Here is a 12,666-nt window from a genome sequence, read left to right as displayed (position 1 = left end):
TGATTGTGATTTACCGTCTATGTACTGGATTTCTAAACTTCACAATAATCCATACAAACAACGTTTCATAGCTGGATCTGCAAAATGTACCACCAAACCTCTTTCAAAACTTTTAACTTCTATACTCACAACTGTCAAAGAGGGTCTACAGTCCTACCACAACACTTGTTACTCCCGCAGTGGTATTAATTCAATGTGGATCCTGAAAAATTCGAAAGATCTTTTGAAGACAATCAGTTCAAGACTATTATCTGAATATAATAACATTAAAACCTATGATTTTTCAACACTGTATACTTCTATTCCACATACTCAGTTAAAATCCTGACTTAAAAACATTATACATCGCTGTTTTTCCAAAAAAGATGGTACATCTAGATACAAATATATAGTTCTTGGTAGAGATTCCTCATACTTTGTAAGAAATAATTCCAAATCATCTTCCAAATATACAGAGGAAGATGTTTACAAAATGCTGGAATTTTTAATTGACAACATATTTGTACAGTGTGGTGGACATGTTTTTCAACAAACAATGGGCATTCCAATGGGAACAAATTGTGCTCCTTTACTTGCTGACCTATTCCTTCACTCCTATGAGGCTGACTTTATAGCTGATCTGATCAGAAAGAAAGAAAATCGTTTGGCTAGATCCTTCAATCTCAGTTTCCGCTATATAGATGACGTATAATCTTTAAACAATCCTAATTTCGTGAATGTCATACATCGCATCTACCCAAAAGAACTTGAGATAAAGGATACTACAGACACTGTGAAGTCAGCCTCATATCCTGACTACACTTAGAAATCGATAGTAAAGGAAAATTATTGACCAAACTTTACGACAAACGTGATGACTTTTCATTCAGAATTGTCAACTTTCCTTTCATCTGTGGCAACATCCCTTCGGCTCCTGCGTATGGAGTGTTCATATCACAACTCATACGTTATGCCAGAGCTTGCCGAAACTACGCAGATTTTTTGTATCGCGCTAGAACTCTAACAAACTGGCTTCTGGAACAGGGTTATGTTCCTACAAGATTGAAGTCATCACTACAGAAGTTTTATGGTCGTTATCATGAATTCGTGAATCGTTATGGTGTATCCATCAGCACCATGAAAACTAACTTATTCAACGGGCCATAGTTTTCCTTCCCTCGTTTGTCTACCCTGGACTTGAATTTTTATGAGCAACTCGGCAGGTGTTTCTAGAAAAGCAGAGGACGCTTACCCTACCGGTGCACCTGGTCCATACTCCCAATTTTTAGTGGAGTCCGAGTTGCTCATTTACTTTTGTTACTTTGTATGTATGATTTTAGTTACTTTATGTTCTTTGTTGTGTATGTCTGTTTTCCATGTCTGGTCTTTGTCCCAGGATTACATTCTTTCGATTACCGCTATAGCCTTGGTTCCCTTGATTACTCTTGGACAGTAGTCTCCCTTTGTCAGCAGCTACATATAGTCTTGCTTTATGAATATGTTCACATGAAGCTCAACCTTATCCATGTAAAGTTTCATTAAAATCCATTTGAAGGAGGAGTTCAAGGCTGAAAATATGGTGTCAAAACATCGAAGTTGGATTATCCCCCTTTATAAGCATTTAATGATTGCTTTTTGTTCTGCTACATCTACATCACCTCATATAAAGTTTCATCAAAATCATCTTAACTGCATAAGTAAAGCTGCATTTACTAGTATCATATACTATGTAATCCTTTTCTCAAGTATTGTCACAATATTTCATTGCAACTAGCACATACACATCCGATGTTAGTTTCATCAATTCAATCACTTCAACAGTGAAAGAAGTGTTGTGCACATAGAAAATATCTTGACCTATGAATGGACTGAGGAATGGTTTAACAGATGGACGAACAGATCATACTGTATGAAACTTTGGACTAACAATCAGCTTGAAATGCTTTTTTGGTCCTAAAAATGATGGATTATAATTTACTTGAATTGATTTTGACATAAATTTTTTTTTAAATTTAACTATTTCATAATTTTGCTATATTACCCAGATGGAAAGAAAATTACCAAAGAAGAATTTACTGAACTTGACAGAATTTAAAAACAATTGATGCCAAAGTAGTAGTTGATTAAAAACACGCCTTTGTTTTCTTTTGGCAAAAAACAAAAAAGTAGTAGAAAATTTGTTCGTGGAAGCTGAACAATCTGCCGCATCTCTTGATGCCACCCTATAATTATTTAATTAATATAGGGTCGAATCGGGGAAGTGGCAGCCGATGGCTGCTGCAGTGAACCCCAAACACTGCCCGACTTCACTTCATTCGACCCTTTTTTTATATAATTCGTCTGTATATAGCTGAAATATTGCTGCTTGGAAGTTAAACCCCAACAATCAATCAATCAACCTTTATATAATACTATTCCTCTGAATCCGTTGTTTTACTTACAGTTGTGTAGATGTTGTATCTTCATGACTTTATTGGACTTTTTAATTTATTTTGAAGAAGTGTCCTTGTTATGTTACTGTACATTTAATTACTTTTGATGTAGGGGCCTTTCAGAGCTTTAACATTTGTTGGAAGACCTTTTGGAGATATCTGTAAGTATTTACTTTTAATAAAGGTTATATGATGGTGCATTTGTTGCGTTTCATCACATCTGTTCTTTTTTCCATCTTATAGTTGGTACAAAATGTGTGGGTTGGCAAGCATATTCTTGTAATTTCATATTGTATACTTATTTGTAATTGGAATTAACATACCTGGAAAGTAATTGCTGCATAATCTATATGTGTATCTGTTAACGAATCCTCCTCATCATGTGCTGATAGTGTGAACATTCAAAATAGTGTCTACACTGCAAGCCTGAGTCAATTTGCAGGCTTGACAGGTGTATAACCATTTCTAGAATGCCACAATTTGGTGACTTGAGAAAAAAAAATTGATCTAAAATGAAATAAAGTCCAAAAACAAGAAAAAATTCAAAAAAGAAAGGATTTCTGCACATAGTAATATTTACCCAACCATAGAAAAAAAATGAAAGCCAAAATTGAAACAACTAAACAAAAAGAATTCCAAAAATACAACCAAACAAAAATACTTAAAGTGCATCAAAAGAAATGGAAAAATAACAAACTGCGTGACATATTTTTTTCAGTTAGAAGCAGAACTTTATAATCGTAATTTTATTATTCAAACTCACAAGTTATTACCTCTTATACCTTTTCTCTGGAATGAATGCAAATTTCCCATAACAATACTTTATTTCTGAAAAGTGCTTTGAATCTAGAACTTCGAGCTATTGACCATTTCATCAATAGGTCACTCACTCTCTCACCCCTTAAAGAATCTTTAAAAAAAATGAAAATGCACAAAAGATTAAGAAGCTAAGCCTGGAATACCAAAGTGTAATTCTTTACCAACAGGAGACCCCAAACATGAACCAACAGCCCAAAAAATCAGGTTATTTAGGGCAAGTTCTGTGAAAATACACAAATTTATGCATTCAGAAGTAATGCCAGGGAAGTAATTTCTTATTTTACAAAATACTTCTTTAAGTATATACGACCTTATACTTTCATGAAAAACAAATGTCTTCCTAAATCCTAAATTATTAATTGGTGCATAAGTTTACATGTTTTTATGTATAGAGAAATACCTTACGATTGTTGAACCAAAATAAAACATATGGCATAGCATGCCCAGCCACACTTCCTAACACAACCTACCAATTATAGAAGAAATTTAACCAGTGGTTTCAGGTGTTGTCTTTACAAGATCTTACAGATAGACAAATGGAACCTATGTAAATATAACTTCAATTTAATATTTTATGTTACAGAAAGAGGTTGGACATTTTGAAATATAGATCTCATAATCATTAAAAATGGAAAATCTTACAAATTATGAACAGATCACAGGATGCAGTTATGTTCTTTTTCTTCTAAATAATGTAAAATAGAACTCTTAACAAAAAGTGGAGAAATATTCTTATTTTCAAAAGATAATTATGTACCAAAGAAGTTGTTTAGCCAAATGTTATTTAAACTATTGCATACCTGGTTTTATCATAATACTGTGTTTAACAGTAGAAATATAGTTTGCACAGAAAAGTGATCATTAAACAAAATTGAAATGTCAAGAGTTCAGTGGGAGTGAGTGGCACAACTTAACAAGTCTCCTCACAATATTTCATATATACTTGAAATTGCATATTCCATATTTCATGAAATGTTTATGATGATTTCACATCATGAAAGTCATTTTTTAATTGGTAACTGTTAGAAGCATGCACTTATGGACCAGAAGGTAGCAAAACTCAGTACAGTTGTTTTCAGATCAAAATAAAAGGAGACTGACAACATAACTGATGCATGGAAAAGCCCAACTACACTAATTTCAAGTAAAATGTGGGGGGGGGGAGGGGAGGGGGGGTCGAGATGTGCACCAGGGCCAATAGAAAACCTGAAACCTGAAATCAGCAATAGCCTTACTCATGCAGACATCACCATTTATTGGCCATTGTCCTTTAACTCAATCTTATAACATATGTACTAAGTTTTACAAACATATACTTCTACAAAGCTCATGATATATGTTACACACACATATATACTTACAAAATACTGTGAGCAGACACACGAAATAATACCAGCTACTCCAATTAAACTCTTGTCAATTAGAATGGATTTATTCACAATCTCTGACTTTACAAGAGTGTTGAACCAATTATTACCAAAATTAAATATGTAAAACTTCACTATTCACTTAAGTAATATATAAAGAGGGAGGTATTTAGTATAGAAACTATAAGACAGATTGTGTTATTCATGTTTCACTGAAATTGTAAAGAATAACATATTTTAACCAGATGTCCACTTTTAGATATTCATTATAAGAACTCCTAAGTCAATACTTCATATTAGAAAGTAAGTAATGATTAACATTTTTCATTTTTAAATGAGGAACAGAAATATTGGTTAATAATGTCATTTTAATACAAATTGAATAACTAGAACTAATTGAATCTTTTCTTGAAGAAATAAAATTTTATAGCCGTTTGAAGTGGCCACCTTTTGAACTGTGATTAGTTTGCTATATATGTATTAAAGTAAACATTAGAAATACTTCACCTCAATACTCAGATGAGTCTTGAGATTTTGCAGAACCTACTGAACTGAAAAGTCGTCATTTATTCATAGCAATTAAAACATTAATTACTTGATTTTGAAAACTAATATCTGAAATCTGATTTAAAAGTGTGGGCTGGGAATTCATAAGGAATCTATTATACAAACACAAAATTTTGAAAATCAAACCAGAAATAAGAATTTAATTTTTATGGATGTGCGCCTTCTGATATCTGTCAGCAGATATTTCCATATGGAATCAATTAAAAAAATAGGGGACACAAAATAAAAAAAAAAAGTTGATTTCCAAATTAAAATAAAATTAAAACAGAATTTAAAAAGGAACACATAGAAATATGAGTCATCAAAATCTGATAAACGTTTAATTCTATAAATATATTAAGTATTTTAACTCTTCTATTATTAAAAAAAAACCTTCATGTATTGGAGGGCTCTCCTCCATGTCCCTTGGAATGTTGTGTTCAAAATAAAAAAAAGATCAGGTAAGTTTTACTCAAGATACAATAAACAAAATTTAATGGATGCCAATGACTACTGTGTGATACCATTATACAAGAATATAGATTTCAACTGGAACCCAAACTAATTATCAGAGATAAGTCTTGCCAGTTCGATATAATGGGGTATATGCCTAAAATTGGCAAGAATTTGATGCAATGATGGTAATGCATCTGTACTGAAAATATCATTGACCTAGCATAAGGGTTTCATGTTGAAATAAAGTTATCAGATAACTGAATGTTAAGTTTTTTAACCAGTCAGGTTACTCGATCACTCATTTACTGCTTTCATGGAATAGTGAGCACCATCTTTAAAGTCTTTGGTATGATATAGCTGGAGAGGAAATCAAAATCCTACTGCACCCAAGCTAAGCACACCACTACAAATTAAAGAAGAGTTTGCATAAAAATTTCTCTTAAATTAGTACCAAACCTTAATATGTATATCTTTATATAATAGATACATTACCAAAATATTAAATATCAAGATGGATTGACTGTTGGACAGTCTATGTGCCTTAACTTCCTCATTTAAAAAATTTTTTTACTGAGGATTAAAAATTAGTTCTGTATGCAACAAACAGTTGATATGATTTAGAATTCTTATCCTCCAAAAAAAAAATACTAATTTCCAAAATATTAACACACGGCATCCTCACATAAAATATTTGAAAGTGAAAATTTCCAAATCCATTTAAACAAAATATGATATCAAAAGAAAGTTTCAAGTTTTCATCAAAGTCAGCAGTTCACAGCCTTTTGAACTCTGTTCTTTTCAAGAAAATGGAATCATAAGCCATAGCAAAATGCTGTGTAATCTATGAAAACAAAACAAGTCACTTAAGTTGAAAAAATGTACTGTCAAGCCCACTTAGTGAGCAGTAACACAAATTATTTTCTTAATAAAAAGTACCGGTATATGTTAACTGATGTAGCACAACCTGCAATAAATAATTCCCCCCTATGGATTTATTTTTTACTTTTACATTTGACAGGGAGAAAAATGGATGCCTTTCTTCATGTCCAAGTGTACATATTAATACATCTGATGTGTCTGTTTTTTTGGAATCTGCATTTGGCATATTTCATGTACATAGACATGGCATTTTATGCAAACAGATCTTCATTTTGTCTTGTTCACAAGACACTCCATTAATAAGGAGTGGTATCACACAGTAGGAGATACTCAGGTCCTATTTATAAACCTGGGGGGTGTGTCCCACGGGGGTATGAAAACCCCGATTTTGTGCTCACAACTAATTCTTTGACAGGTACATTTACCTAATTTTACTCATAAACTTCATCTCAATATGCTAGTAGTTGACAATGAATATGGTACATAATTGCAGTTGAGTACTGTGTACAGTTCATGACATGTTTTTTTTTAGAAAAAAACAAGAAAATTAGTAATAACAGATAGACAGACAATCCTAATTATAATTATAGGGCATTGGCATTCCAATGATGACACCTATGCTTGTAATGTTAGTGTCTTTTTGTGCACATCTACAAAATACCTCTTCATTAAGTTCAAAGAAATTCTCAGAACTATATTTAAGATCCAACTTAAATAATTATCATATTTGCAACATTTCACATCAGCTATAGGAATCATAAGGATTTTGATACTTAACAGAGATAAAGTTTATGATTCATATGTAAATCCACAGAATTTAAACTTTTTTCTCAAATACTGAGTTCTGTGGGACTGCGTGGTATCACCTCACGATTCTCCTCACAATATTTCATATATACATGAAAATGCATATTCCATATTTCATGAAATGTTTATGATGATTTCACATCACGAGTCATTTTCTAACTGAGAACTGTTAGACTAAGCATGCACTTATGGACCAGAAGGTAGCAATACTCTGCACAGTTTTCGGATCAAAATGAAAGAAGATTGATAACAAAAAAGAAGCATGGAAAAGCCAGACTACACTATTCTCAAGGAACAGGTTTTTTTTGGTGGGGAGGGAGGGGGGAGTCGAGATGTGTTCCTGGGCCAGTAAAAACCCTGAAATCAGCAATAGCCTTACTCACCAAGACATCATCATTTATTGACCACTTCCCCTTCATTCAACCTTATAACATCTGTACTAAGTTTTATTAACTTAAGTTTCACAAACGCAAGCTTCTACAAAGAGAAAAATGGATGCCTCTCTTCATGTCCATGGGTACATATTAATACATCTGATGTGTCTGATGTTTTATTGGAACCTGCATTTGGCATATTCCATGTGCACAGACAGATACTCATTTTGTCTTGTAAATAAGACACTCCATTAAGAAGGAGTTGTACCACACAGTTGGAGATACTGGGTCCTATTTATATACCCCGGGGGTCCCACGGGGGGGGGTCTCAGAGATGAAGTATGGTGTTGTCCAAGCACTACCAAACGATACTTTCTCTATAGAATTCTGCCTAAAAGACACAGATGCCACCAATTAATAAGTGCATTTTTACTGTAACACAGAAACATTCAGTTGTATGACAAAGAAAAACATAGAAAATAATTTCTTAAAATGTGTTTTGCACATCTTTTCATTGAACTAAATGAATGTGTAAAGTTTCATTAAACTCCAACTATAAATGTAGGAGATCTAGCAACCACAAAATATGGACATAGATATAAATTTTCATCAAAGTTGGCAGTTCACAGCCTCTAGAACTCTGTTATTTTCAAGAAAATAGAGCCATATGCCAGTCCCATTTATTAGCTTAAATACCATCTTTCTTCACTTTGATATGGAATTAAACATCCACATTCATGAAAAACTGTGAGCAAAAACTCACAAAATGATTTTTTCAGATGAAGAACTTACATTTACTTACTTCATGGTAAAAGTATCATTGAAAGTTGTAAAACAACATCATCAGAACTGCATGTGAATGTTTGTACATCAGTTTATTCATGCTTCAGTAATCTGTGTTGGACCTTTACCATTCCTGTAATAATGAAAGGTGGTATACTTATATTTAGTTGTTTTAATTTTTAAAGTAGAATTCAGTATTTCAAAAAATGTAACACTGCAAAACATATAAAATAAAAACAAACTTGAAACAATTTACTGAAACTTCTTTTCTGCACGTACGTTTCATAATGTGATTTGTTCTTCGTTCTTTAAGTAAAACCTGAATTATTTCGTCCATTTTTTCATATCGCTCGTACGTTTGACGTTGCTACTTTTTCCTCATCAGTATTCATTCATAAAAGTTAGCAGAATTATCTGAATGTCTTACAGTAAGTATATAGTTCAACCCTTACACATTTTCATCCTAAGACTTTACCAATGACAAGACAACAGAAACAGACTACTTGCTTTAACATCTGTCATGAAAGGCAGATCAGATATAAATATGGGATGCTGATTGATTGAACAAATTGTAGCGAAAAACTACTGTCTGACCCCTATGTTCTATTTTCAGAAATTATCAAAAATCCCCACAAAATTTTATGCAGGATTCCCCTAAAAAATACATTCATATGCAATCCCTCTAACAGAAGCTGAGAAATATATTATAAAGATTTCCATTACAGACAAAATACCAATAAAAATTACCTTAATCAGAAACTTAACATACATGTATAATCTTAAGTAGAACTTCAATGTCACACATGAAAAGCAATACATGTACCTTAGTCAAAAACTATTAAAGCAATATAAAAACAATAGATTGCATGCAACATCATGTAATATCCTCACCCAACCTAGGAAAGGGAGACAATGAGATATCCTCACCCAACCTAGGAAAGGGAGACAATGTAATATCCTCACCCAACCTAGGAAAGGGAGACAATGAGATATCCTCACCCAACCTAGGAAAGGGAGACAATGACATATCCTCACTCAACCTAGGAAAGGGAGACAATGAGGCCATTGGTAAACAGGATTTGGATGAGCCATCAACCTGAAAAGGGGAGACACAGTACAAGTCATCTAGAGAAAGCAATATACCAAATATCTAAGCATTGCAAATGGTAGAACCTCTCGGTGATGGATTTGGCTTCCTCTATCGATTGTTTTGGAGTACTTCTTGTATACAACTAATATTTTGATTATGATCTTCTTACATATTTTGATTTTAATGCTGCTGATAAGAGGTTACTTCTTGAAACACGTGTACAGCATGTCGAAATTTACAATATATACTGTAAAACTGGTATTTTTTGTATTCCAGTATTTAAAAAACTATGAAGACGATCAGTAAACAGGAAATGGATGAGCTATGTTTAAGGTTAAGGAGATGACTGGGTACAAGTTATCATGAGAAAGCCATATACCATGTATAGCATTCCATCTAGTAGAAGCTTAGAAATCTGTTACAAAATAAGTATAAAGGACAGAAGAGATGAGGACCAAACAACAGTAAATCTTGACATGCATGAAAAAGCATGTGTGGAAAGATACTGAAGGTGAAAATTAGAATATTTTCTGTTTGCTCTTTCCTGAATTATACTGTTCACTGTGGGTGGAATGCAGAGGAAGAACATTAGATCCCAAGGAGGATAACAGCTGGCAATTATTGGAAATAAATATTCTGGTCTACACCTAAAAAAAATGAATTTTCTTACCTCAGTCCAGATACATGTACTTCATACATTGAAGCAGAAATTATTCTTATGCCCCGTGTGGTTGAAAATAAATTTTTGGACTAAAAAAATTTCAAAAATAAATATTATGACACCATAGACCCATGGAATTGGCCAGGCCAACTTGATTCAAATGGTTATGTCCCCTTATACATGTATACACTAGATATTTTACTTTTAATGAAAAATCAAAAACCTCTGGCTCTCCTTGCACACCTCTTGATAGTAGAAACACTGTAGCCGTACAAACCTGTACCACCCCTTTGCCCCTATGAAATATTGAAATTTCTAAGTTTAGCAACATGCACCTCTAATTTCTGCAATATTTTACAACAAAAAGCTTAGCCGATGTGGCAAGATACAGCTGCCGCAAGTTCAGTTGAACTCTGTTTACTGGGGCATGTATAGACACAATATCATACCTGTTAACCTAGTCTAACCTTATTGTGGGAGATAACCTGCAATCCATCATAAAATTACAGGATATTTTGCATGATGACATTATCAACATATTTTGTTATGTTATAAATTAAATAATACAGATTTCAAATATTTTTTTAAACCATAAATACATGATATATACAAATGAATCAACAGTATGAATTATACATGTAGGTCACAGAAGTGATGCTTGGTATAGAATAAAATAAATTTTGCCGTTCCAATGTTCATCGCTGGCATGTCAATGAATCTGATTCTGATGGACCCGCTTCCATCTTTAAAAATGCAAAGAAGAATAGCAAAGAACTTTTACGAATGAAGATAATTCTAGAGAGACTTGTACATGTATGTCGATCAGCTATTCCAAGCATTTGACGATAAACCACTTTCATGACCCACACAGTTGTTGACATAAACAAACAAAATGGCTGACAATATATGATAAAAATTTTATAAATTCAGTTATTGGAAGATTTTTGGGAGAAATTCTTGAAACTGGGAGATCGATGCCTCCTGAATAGGAGACTTTTTTTTGCACTTAAAAAAGAAAAAATTACAGGAGACTCCCGGAAAAATGGGAAGGTTAACACCTATGCAGTAATAGTTTTTCACATGCTTAAGCATACATGTAGGGACTAACAGTTCATTTGTTTTGAACACAATATACATGTAGCACAAAATTTGAAATTCAATTGAAGGTGAAAAAAGTTGTGCTTCATGGGTGCTAACCAAAAACCTTTACCTTCAATACCTAAAAGTAAACTAGAGATAACTAAAATCCACATGGGTTTTCAAAAGGAAAATATACATGTATTGTAAATTAAAAACTTGGCTGAGTACAGCATGATAAGACCGCATTGGCAGAACCCTAAGCAGTTGGGGATATTGTGGACATAACATTACTTTTTGACACATAGTGACTTACAATTCATTATGAACACAACAACTGGTTTTGTCACTATATTGCACATAATTTGAAATTCAATTAAAATTGTTCAAAATCTGACCCCAAAAAAAGTCAACTTTTTAGGTGTAGCCCCTGACACCTAATAACTAGAAAACCATAAGATATCTGAATGTAAATGCAGGAAGGGATTTCCATAAAAAATCCAATGACAAAACTGTAATCGAAACAAAAATACAAGTCAAGTTTTTTTGGTGTGGTCCCTCTGACCGTTTTTAACTTAAACAGTCCAAAATGAGGAACACAATAAAAAGAAATAATCAAAATCAGAAGAAAAACAAATTCTACATGGGTTTTAATAAAACTCTCATTTTTTTTCCCTTCATGGACCCTTTTTTCTAGAAAAGAAGGGACCAAAAACCAGTAAATAGGAACTTTCTACCCTACTGGTGCACCTGGTCCATGCTCCTGGTTTTTAGTGGAGTCTGATTTGCACATTTGCTTTCGTTACTTTGTATGTATGATTTCAGTTACTTTATGTTCTTTGTTGTGTGTCTGTTTTCCATGTCTGGTCTTTGTCCCTGGGTTACATTCTTCTGATTACTGCTAAACCCTTGGTTCCCTTGATTACTCTTTCTTCAAGTACATGCTGTTAGTAAAATCATATCAAAACTTTGTAACAATTGGTCAACCCAAGAAGTTAAAAATAGAAGAATTAGAATCTCATTCTTTCTCAATGTATTTCGGGTGGCAACATTAATCATACTCGTCAATTATATTTTTAAGTGTCTTGTAATAGTTAGTTAATACTCTCAATAAATGGGGATAAAGCAGGGATGGTTTTCGGCAAAATTTCTTATATACGTCGATCAATACCTCAGTAATAGAAAAAGTCAACTTCAAGTCAAATTCAGGACCTCAAGGGAGGAGTTTAAAATTCAAATTAGCATCGAAGCCTTCATTTACATGTACAGGATGTCACCATTTTCAAGTACACACCGAATAGTGACTGGGATGTTTCTTTATATTTGTATTTTCTTAAATAATGAAAGTGACGGCACGTTTTGAAACTCATGGTCCAAATCATTCCATAGAGCCAGA

This window comes from Perna viridis, chromosome 8 (genome assembly GCF_037379345.1).
Source record: "Perna viridis isolate PV_CMFRI_1.1 ecotype Kerala chromosome 8, ASM3737934v1, whole genome shotgun sequence".
Taxonomy (NCBI): Eukaryota; Metazoa; Mollusca; class Bivalvia; order Mytilida; family Mytilidae; genus Perna; species Perna viridis.
This window is presented reverse-complemented; position numbering follows the sequence as displayed.